General features: G+C 42.0%; 1 long non-coding RNA gene across 1 annotated transcript; it reads right to left on the bottom strand.

The window, feature by feature from the left end:
• Positions 1 to 2,312: 2,312 nt before the first annotated feature.
• LOC132619333 (uncharacterized) lies at positions 2,313 to 4,789 on the bottom strand. Its single transcript, XR_009574690.1, has 3 exons — positions 4,576 to 4,789; positions 3,426 to 3,491; positions 2,313 to 2,498 (listed from the first exon to the last, which is right to left on the bottom strand). It is a non-coding gene; the product is annotated as an uncharacterized LOC132619333 (long non-coding RNA).
• Positions 4,790 to 9,785: the final 4,996 nt, after the last annotated feature.

The following is a 9,785-nucleotide window of genomic DNA, read 5'->3' on the forward strand; positions in this document are numbered from 1 at the left end:
CATTAGCATAGCAAGAAGCTAGCCAATCCGTACCCATAATCACGTCAAACTCGATCATATCTAACTCCACCAAATCCGCCTTAGTGCAGCGGCCACAGATAATCACGGAACAATCTCTATAAATCTGACTGGCTATAACAGAGTCCCCTACTGGTGTAGCTACCTCAAAAGGCTCTATCGGTTCGGATTCTATCCCAATTGTATCAACAACGAGTGGAGATATAAATGATAATGTAGAACCAGGATCAATCAATGCATACACATCACGAGAGAAAACCAGTAATATACCTGTGACGACATTAGGCGAAGCCTCCTGGTCCTGTCTGCTGGCTAAGGCATAAATGCGGTTCGAAGGACCGCTAGAACCTGAAGCACTGCCACGACCTCGACCGCGTCCCGCCGGTGCAGGCATACCTCACCCCGTAGGGCGTGCAACTGATGGAGCAGATGATGAACCAGCGGCTGACCCCGTCGGCTGAGCCACACTACCAGAACCGCTCGCCAACGGACAATCTCGCATAAGATGGCCCTGATCACCGCATGAAAAACAGGCTCCAGTAAGTCGATAACACTCTCCCGGGTGCGATTTCCCGCAATGGGAACAACAGGGCCTGGGTGGTCTGGACTGGCTGGGACCTCTAGCTATCTGTGACCCTGATGCTCTGGAGCTCTGATTGGCCCCAGACTGTCCTGCACTGTCAAATCTCCTACCGGCTGGCTGTGTACCCCGGCCTGACGGAGGAGGATGTCTGCCTGACTGCTGCTGCTGAGGCTGTCCGCCTCGAGAATCTCCAGAATAACCTGCAAATCTGGCCCTCTTGGGGGGCCTCCTGTCCCGATCTCTGCTAGAATAATCAGCTCTATGTCGGTCCTCCATACCCAGGGCATAAGCCTGTAGTCGGGCAATATCCATGTCTGCCTACAATGCCACCGCCATACAGCCATCAATCAAATAGCGGTCTAACCCCATCAGGTATCTGTGCATCCGATCGGCCATATCTGCTACTATGGCAGGTGCATACCGGGCCAAAGAATCAAACTCCATATTATACTCACGAACGCTCCGACCCCTCTGCTGCAGATGCAAAAATCGGTCAACCAGCGCCCGCCGTAACTCTGGGGGCAAAAAGTGGTGAGTGAAAGCAGTCACGAACTCGTCCCAAGTAGCTGGGGTAGCACCCTCACCCCTGGATAGCTCCCAGGACTCATACCAGTGAGCAGCAACATCCCGTAGTCTATGCGAAGCCAACTCAACAGACTCAGTCTCTAAAACCCTGACCAAATCTAGTGAGCGCCGCATCCCCCGAATAAAGTCATGGGGGTCCTCGTCGGGCTTAGACCCGTAAAACTCTGGAGGGCCACATAATAGAAACTCTCGAACCCTCAGGATGTCACGCCTTTCGTCATCATCATCATCTCTCCGCCCGCGTCTGCGAGCCTGTCTCGCTACCAGAGTGGTCAATAACTGCACAGCCTCTCTCAGCGTCCTGTCCTCCGCCCCTGGCTGAGGAGCTGGAGGCGCGGGAGCTGAATCCCGTGGAGCTAATGGTGAAGCTGCTCCAGACTCCTCTGACGATGAAGACGTAGCAGAGTCGGATGGCCGGGACGTAATATCACGCATCATCTGAGCAAGGGTCCGAGTACCCTTCTGAGCCCGGCTGGTCTCTCCTACTACGCCCTTTTTCTTCTGGGCGGCCGTCGCCTTTTTCGGAGGCATCACTGAAAGAAAAACAACAACAGATCAAAACAGAATCATCCTAATAGCACAGTTCTATCGCACGATCTAAGATCAGAAGAAAAGACAACATCCTAAATGTCCTGTAGCCTCCTGTTTATAGATGTGGTGCACAACACACCGATAAACAAGACTCTCCTAGACACGATCTGTGGACACTCCGAGGACAAACCGCTCAGATACCACTTTTGTCACGACCCAACCCCGTAGGCCGTGACTAGTGCCCGATCTGGGCACCCGAACCCATCTATCAAATATTATCTCAAATTCTATTAACTCATTCTAGTATATGGCGGAAGCCGACAAGGCGTTATTTCAAATTTAGGTAATTTCCAGAAACATTTCGGCAGAGTTTCCTTTGTTTTACGGACTATCCAATATACCCTGCACGCAGAAAATACCAACAAAAGCCACACAGGGCTAACCAAGCAATATATAAACATATGCGGACCGGCCGCCTCGGCGTATAGGATCGCCCAAACAACATATGCGGACCGGCCGCCTCGGCGTATGGGATCGCCCAAACGACAAGTACATACATCCATACAGAAAGACCCTAACCCACAAACATGTCCACAGACCTCTAAACAGACCGACAGAATCATATGACAGGACAGGGCCCCGCCGTACCCATGAACGAATATATACAAATGCACTAATAAAATTATATATACCAAAAGTATAAGCTCCGGAAAGAGAGGAGCACTCCGAATAGCAGAAAGGGTGTCCTAAACAGGTGGATCACCAGGCTGTGCGTCCGTACCTGCGGGCATGAAACGCAGCCCCCGGAGAAGGGGGTCAGTACGAAATATGTACTGAGTATGCAAAGCAGAAGGTACAGAAATAAATCTGAACAATAATCGAATCAGACATATAGAAAATAATACATATAAAAAAATATCAAAATGTTTATTTCCAAAGTATAAATTATGCATAGGGCACGGGAAAATGTGGTCGCCCGCCTGTCGATGGCGCCACAACACAGCATAACACCAGAAAGTTTCAAATCTCCGAATCCCCGTCACATATCACAACACAGCATAACGCCAAACACAACATAACGCCAAACATAAGTGGAACCCGGCCCTCGAGCAAGGAGCACGGTGAACCATAATCACAGCATAACACCGGAATGTATCACAAAGCGCACGACAACAGAACCGGCCCGGGAACCGGCGAACGATATCATAGTAGGCACGAGCGGAGTAGTGAGGAATCATATGCATAAAATCATTATTATAAATCCGAAGGATAAGTAAAATAGTCATATTCGAAATCGGAATAATAATTATCACTTTTTGATTCAAAGTTGTCGAATTTACATAAGGGCGTCGCGGGACCCACGGACGAGTATAGACCCAAAACTGAGCCCGCCTATGAAAAACATACCCATTATACATCAAGCAAACTCCTATAAAAATTATTGGAGCGATCCGAGCCTCTATGCGAAAAATATGGCATTCAGAGATTACAAAATTCCTTAAAGTGAACATTTTCTATGCGGATTTCGGAAAGCGATTACTTCAAATACATCATGGTCAATATCTCATAAAAACATACATAAGAGTGCCAAAGAATATATATATGGATCATAACATGCTCGGATCTCGAATTTGGAATTCCCTTAAAGCTCTAATCTAGCCTATGTGAAACTAAGGCATGCCAAAAGAAGGAAGGTTGCTTTACATACCTCAAACGCTCTCCAATATGATCCAACTCAAGCTAAGTCCAAACTATGATTCGGGCTGCCCACGATCTAAAAATAAGCCATAAAATGCCAAACATTAGCTAAAGACTCTTTGGGCATTAAATTCCAATTTCGCCCTTAATTCTACAGAAATTTGGGCAGCATTTCCCCTGTAAATAGGCTACCCCGAGAATTTAACTCGGCCGTATCAATCAACAACAACAACAACAACCAACCTAACAACATCAATAATAAATTCGGAAGACAAAATAACATTAATAGCTCTCTTTTTCATCATTCAACAACTTTCCAAATATTCAATTCAACAGCTCACATTCAAGCCACCACATCGCTCACACATTTAATTATCCACCCGAGTCTTTACCACAATATTCTAGGACATTCTAAACAATCCACATAATATTTCCAACGACCCGAAAATTTTTCCACTGTTTGGCCGAAAACAGTTCCCTTTTTCCATTCCTCATTTTCAAGTCATGTTTTGTACCACAATCCACAATATAACGATATGATTTTCATAAAATATACAATTTACGTCAAATGCACAACTAGCCTCAAAACAGCCCACAATTTCTCAACATCAATCTTGAGCCACTTAAACACTTATTTCCAACTAGAATTCGTTTCGACGATAAGTAAAATACTAAGCGATAGTATTACGATCTTCGACACATTATAAAACTCGCATTCGCTCGCGCCACACACATACACATGTTAATGATTCTTATATATACAAATTTTATTCAATGCACAAAGTTCTCCAAATCAGTACGCAACGCTTACTATGTCAATTTGGGACATTAAATTCTCATTTCTAACCTACAAGTCATCACCATAACCATTACGACGCTAAGCGAGATTTATTCCTTCTTTGCTACAATTTGGAGGCTATAAACACGGCTACACTACACATATACATGTATCAATGATTTTTATTCTTTTCCCCACTCGATACCAATCTAACATAATATAGAATTAATTCATCAATTCCATTTGTCACACCCATATACACGGCTAGAACACCCATCACACAACCCACTTCCAATCATACTATATTTCATGATTTCCATCCCTATTAACATACCATAACATGAATAAATGTTCACAACACAAAAACAAGAGCAAAACAGACCTTTCTTCTTCAATCCACCAAATAGTTAGGGTTTGCAAATGGGTACAACTAATGGTTGGATGACCCGAACAACTCTTCCACGCTACTTAGGGACCTCAATATAGTGGGTTAACACCAAGGAAATAATTTTTGGGAAGCTAGAATTTGATTTGGTTTTCCTAAGGTTGGGCCGAAAACAGTGGGGGTTGGGAACTCTCTATTTTCTTGTTTTGTGCTAAGTGATGAAGTGAATAAATGAGGAATGAAGACTTGGTCTTCATCTTTTAAGTGGTTCACAAAATATCCACATTGCCTTGGGTCCACACAATGTGTTTGACCAATTAAAATTGGTCACACAATGTGTGGGACCCCTTTTTTAATTCACACGGCCCCCATGGCATTTTTGGCACCACATTTTAAATTCCAATTTTATGAATTGTGGTCCCAATTTTCCCTAAGTGTTCAATGCCAACAATTTCATATATAACTTATATCTCAAAATAAAATCAAGGTCAAGAATCCCGACTTTGTATCCCGAAATAATTTTTTTTTTGTCCTTAACTTATCATAATAAATCCAGATTATTCCACTGTACAAAAATACCGGTTCTAACAGCTTACCCTTTCTTTCTTTTGGCATGATCCTTATGAAACGAGCAGATGACGTATATGTATGATTTCAAAGAAATTCCTATTCTTAGAGCCACTAGGATGGCTAATATTCTTGACTTCCGTAAACTATTTCATATGGTTTTGATGCGTATCTATGATGTCCGAAGATCTATTTGATATGTTTTTCCGAATGGCATTCGAGAGATAATTGATATGACTAATGTCTTGATTTTCAAATGATAGCACGTTTGATTATTCCATTGAGTCTTCGATATATTTTGATATGTACATATGGTTCCAAAAGCTCTATTTGATTTGATCCATAACAATATTCGAAAGGTACCTAACATGATTGTTGCTTTGATTTTCCAAAAATGGCTTCTGAAACGTTCTTAGAAGGTTCTGCACTATAACGTCCATAACTTTTTCATACTAACTCGGATTGACTTGAAACGTGTTTATGACTCTCAAGTGTCGATTTATGTACGTACCCATCGAGTATTAAAGTTCTTTTGTGTGCATATGGTTTCTCACGACTCTGCTCGTGCATGCCTTAATGTATCCTCCACTGAGTCCCGGGCCAGGACATGTTCTCGTGCGTACTCCACTGCATTGTTCACCGAGTCCCTCTCACTTGCAGGCCGGGACACGTTATATGTATATGTATATGATGATACGATGATACGGGGATGGTGGCCAGGATGGCATATGATGACTTCATTCCCCGAGACCCGCAATAGAGGGCCGGGACACGTTATATGCATACAAGATATATGATGATGACATGCATGATTTTATCCACCGAGTCCCTCACTTGAGGGCCAGGACACGTTACGCATATATGATATATAATGTGGACATGTATGATTTTATCCACCGATTCCCTCACTGGAGGGCCGGGACACGTTATATGTATACATGATATATGATGTGGATATGCATGATTTTCATTTAAAAAGGCAAGTGCTCCGATGTTTTTAAAAAGTCATACTTGATTCTGGTAAATCTCTGTTTCAGTTATAATCCTCTTTTCTGTATTCCATGCTTTACATGCTCAGTACATATTCCGTACTGACCCCTTTTCTTCGGGGGCTGCGTTTCATGCCGCGCAGGTACACCCAGATGAATAGAAGCCATTATAGATGATGTTCCAGCAAAGTTGGCAAGCTCCATTTGCCCCTGGAGTGTTGCCGGGTCAGAGTATTATGCTATGATGTCTTGTTCGGAGTTAGAGACTTTGCAGACAGAGTCGTGGGTATAGAATGTCGGTCTTGTAAGCGGCTCCACCAGCCGATGTGTCATAATGCATTATGTTATGAGTTTCGTTTGATTAAATATTTTACTTGTCTTAAGAACGATAAAAGGAAAGTTTCTGAAAGCCTTTACGATGTATTTCATTCTCATTTGATTTAAAAGTCCAAAGAGATTATGTATGTAATAAGAGTCAGCGGGTTCGCTCGGCTTCGAATATGGGGTCGGGTGCCCATCACACCCTAGTAAGATTAGGGTGTGACAAAGTGGTATCAGAGCAGGTTGTCCTAGGGGTTGTCTGCAAAGTCGTGTCCCGTAGAGTCCTGTTTATGAGTGTGAAGCCGACCACATTTATAAACAGGAGGTTGCAGGGCATCTAGTAGTTGTTGACCTTCTTTCTGTCTTAGATCGTGCGATAGAGCCAAGTCATAGGGAATGAGATTCCTTATATGAGCCTTACATACGACGAAAGAAGGTGATTGGTGATATGGAAAGTCACAGGGGTAAGTATTGATATTTTGTTCTTTTACCTGAAATTGGAAGCTCTGGATGGCTGGAATGTGTTATATAGCCGTATGCTATGTGGGACATTGCTGATATTTGCCGCGTACAGATTTTGAATAGTAAGAATTGTAAAGGAGACCCGGTCAGAATTTTTCAAAATCGGGTCATTTAACTAGATACGCCTAACAGGAAGAAGTGTGGAAAGGGAATATCATAAATAGACAATAAGTGGGATGTGATATTTTAGAGGAGCTACGGATTTGGGTATTGCGTGAAAAATGATTGTAAGAAAGACGATTAGCAGTCCGAAGGATTAAGATGGATAACATCCGATGTTTAGTAGGAGCAAGGTCAGTTGGAGGATTCAGAGAAAGTCGACAATCAGTTTTGCTGTAGATTATTATACAAGAATGGTGAGTGGGAATCCGAACAGACTGATACCCGAGTACTTACAAGTAACGGCGACGAAGGTATATTTGTTATCATCGGGAATTTGGGAATCTAGGACGAAAGGTAGTTATACACGAAAGTGAAAGGTGAATATTAAGGATTAAAAAGGGTAAAATAGTTATTATAAAGGGAAGGACGTGTTATGGGAATGTCTCGGAATCTGTAAGACTTCGACTTGCCCCAAATCATGTAATAAAGGTCATGCGAGGAAGTGGACGCGATTATATCAGCATTAAGGCACCGGATTCCATCGAAGTTACGAGGTTAAGCGTGCTAAGGTGGGAGAAATCTTGGGATGGGTGACCCCCTGGGAAGTGCGCAAGAAATCCTATAGATTTAGACATAAGAGACAAATGAGAAGTTAGAGTAGCCTAAGGGGAAACTAGGGTATATGGGATGGTTGGAGACCATAAGAGTACGCGTAGGACGAGGTAGTCTAGACTAGAGAAGAGACAGAAAGTGCATCACAGCTCTGGAATTAGGATAGGCTTAAATAGCGCTTGGAAGTATTTTGTGAGCAAGTTGGTAGTAATTATATATATATATATATATATGAATGCGTATGATATCCCACATGTGATTGTATTGGTGGACATGTGAGTCTCAGCAACCGGTGCTATGGTAGGGAAAGCATCGATTGAGTAAAGGTACCGAAGTTCAAGTGACAGCAAAAATAGATGGTACAAATGTTATAAGGTAAGCTGATGTTATTGTCTCTACTGGTTAAAATTGGAAAGTTCTAATACAATGACACTTGGAAAAGAAAGAGAGTGAGTTAATGGAAGGCAAGGAGATCAAAAGGTCGGGAAAAGTGAAAAATAAGAAAACTCAGTGAGGGAAGACCCCGAGAGAAACTACCGACAAAGCACGAGACTACTTGGGCAAAAATCCAAAGGTAGGTACGTAAAAAGGATAAAGTGTGGTAATATCTAACAAAAGAGGTACGTGTGAGGCTCGAGAACCGATTCCAATAAGTGGGGCTAAAGGAATAGTGACTATGACGAGGGATGTGAAGCAAGAAAAGAATGATTAGGACTTGCGACGATGCTAGGAGATTTAGGTACTTGAAAGGTATATAAAGGAATAAAATGTGCAGCTATATTAATGTGGTTGCCTCGGGCATGAAAATGCTTTCCTGAAAGGATGACTTGAGAATAAGACGGAATTGCGCGTTTAAGGTAAAATTTCGCGAACTTCAGGGCCGATGCCACAAATGACAAAAGAAGAAAAGTGTTCGAGGAGGAAGGAACCTAAGGAAGGTTAAAGATGACAGTAGGAAAAGTATACTAATTGCTTGGTCGAAGGAAGAGTGTTATGTCCCGTGTTTTCGTGTAGTTGTAAATCGGGAAATAATTACGATTTGTGTGTTATAAGGAAATATTTTGATTTTAGTAAATGTGACTATGTTGGTTATGGAATTATTAATGTTAAGACCTCGGGGAAGGCCGAGGATAAATTTGGAATTTCGGAAATTAGTTTCGGGAATTACAAAATGGGACTTTTCAAGAATTAGGCCAAGGAAAATATGACACAAAATTTAGGCCCAAGGGATTTGGGGTGGCCGGCCATATCCATGGCCCAAGCCCCTTTGTTAATAATCATGTGCTATGCACATGATCAATGTTATGGATATATACCATGTTATAGATGGAATTATCAAGAAACAAAGTAAAAAATTCAAGAACACCACACAAATAGGGGTTCGGCCGAGAATAGGAGAAAGAAGAGAAAAATTTCCCAAGCTTGGTTGTTGATCCAAAAATCGTAATTTCTACATAGTTGTGAAGTACTCAAGGCCCTCTTCAACGGGGTATAATTAGTTTGGCACAAGAACCTCGTTTGCGACAAGTCGGAAATTCAAGAAAAGGTAAGAATTTTGCCCCTCTAATGTTATAGATTTGATATGAATGTGTTAAGAATTGGGAATAAACGAGAATCCCGTAACTTTGGTGTATATAGAAAGCCGTGGGTGTGTGTGTATATTTCATGTTGGCCGTGAGCCCTAGGAAGAAGAAAGTGATGTGAATTGATCTTGTTTAGTTTGTATAATGTGTTGTTGTGATCTTTATGTCGTAAATGATGGATTGATGAATTAAATTGGCGTTGGAAAATGATTTCGGACATTATCGGAAAGTGTATACCTTTGGTATAATTGTGTATAGCATTGTATATTTAGGGTGCTAAAGACTTTAAATATGAGTTATAGTTGATATTAATGAATTCGGAATGAAACGACGCAAGTTAGAATGTTCGTCGTGAATTTTCGTTGTTTTGAAGAATTATGGAAAGTAATGGATTTTGGGGCAATTTCGTGTATGGCTTGGATTGTATTTGGGATGTGATTGTATAAGTTTGAATGAGGAAATGAATACAATTATGTAGATATAGAGTTGGAGTTTTGGAAGTTTGAATGAA

This window comes from Lycium barbarum, chromosome 11 (assembly GCF_019175385.1).
Source record: "Lycium barbarum isolate Lr01 chromosome 11, ASM1917538v2, whole genome shotgun sequence".
Classification (NCBI taxonomy): domain Eukaryota; kingdom Viridiplantae; phylum Streptophyta; class Magnoliopsida; order Solanales; family Solanaceae; genus Lycium; species Lycium barbarum.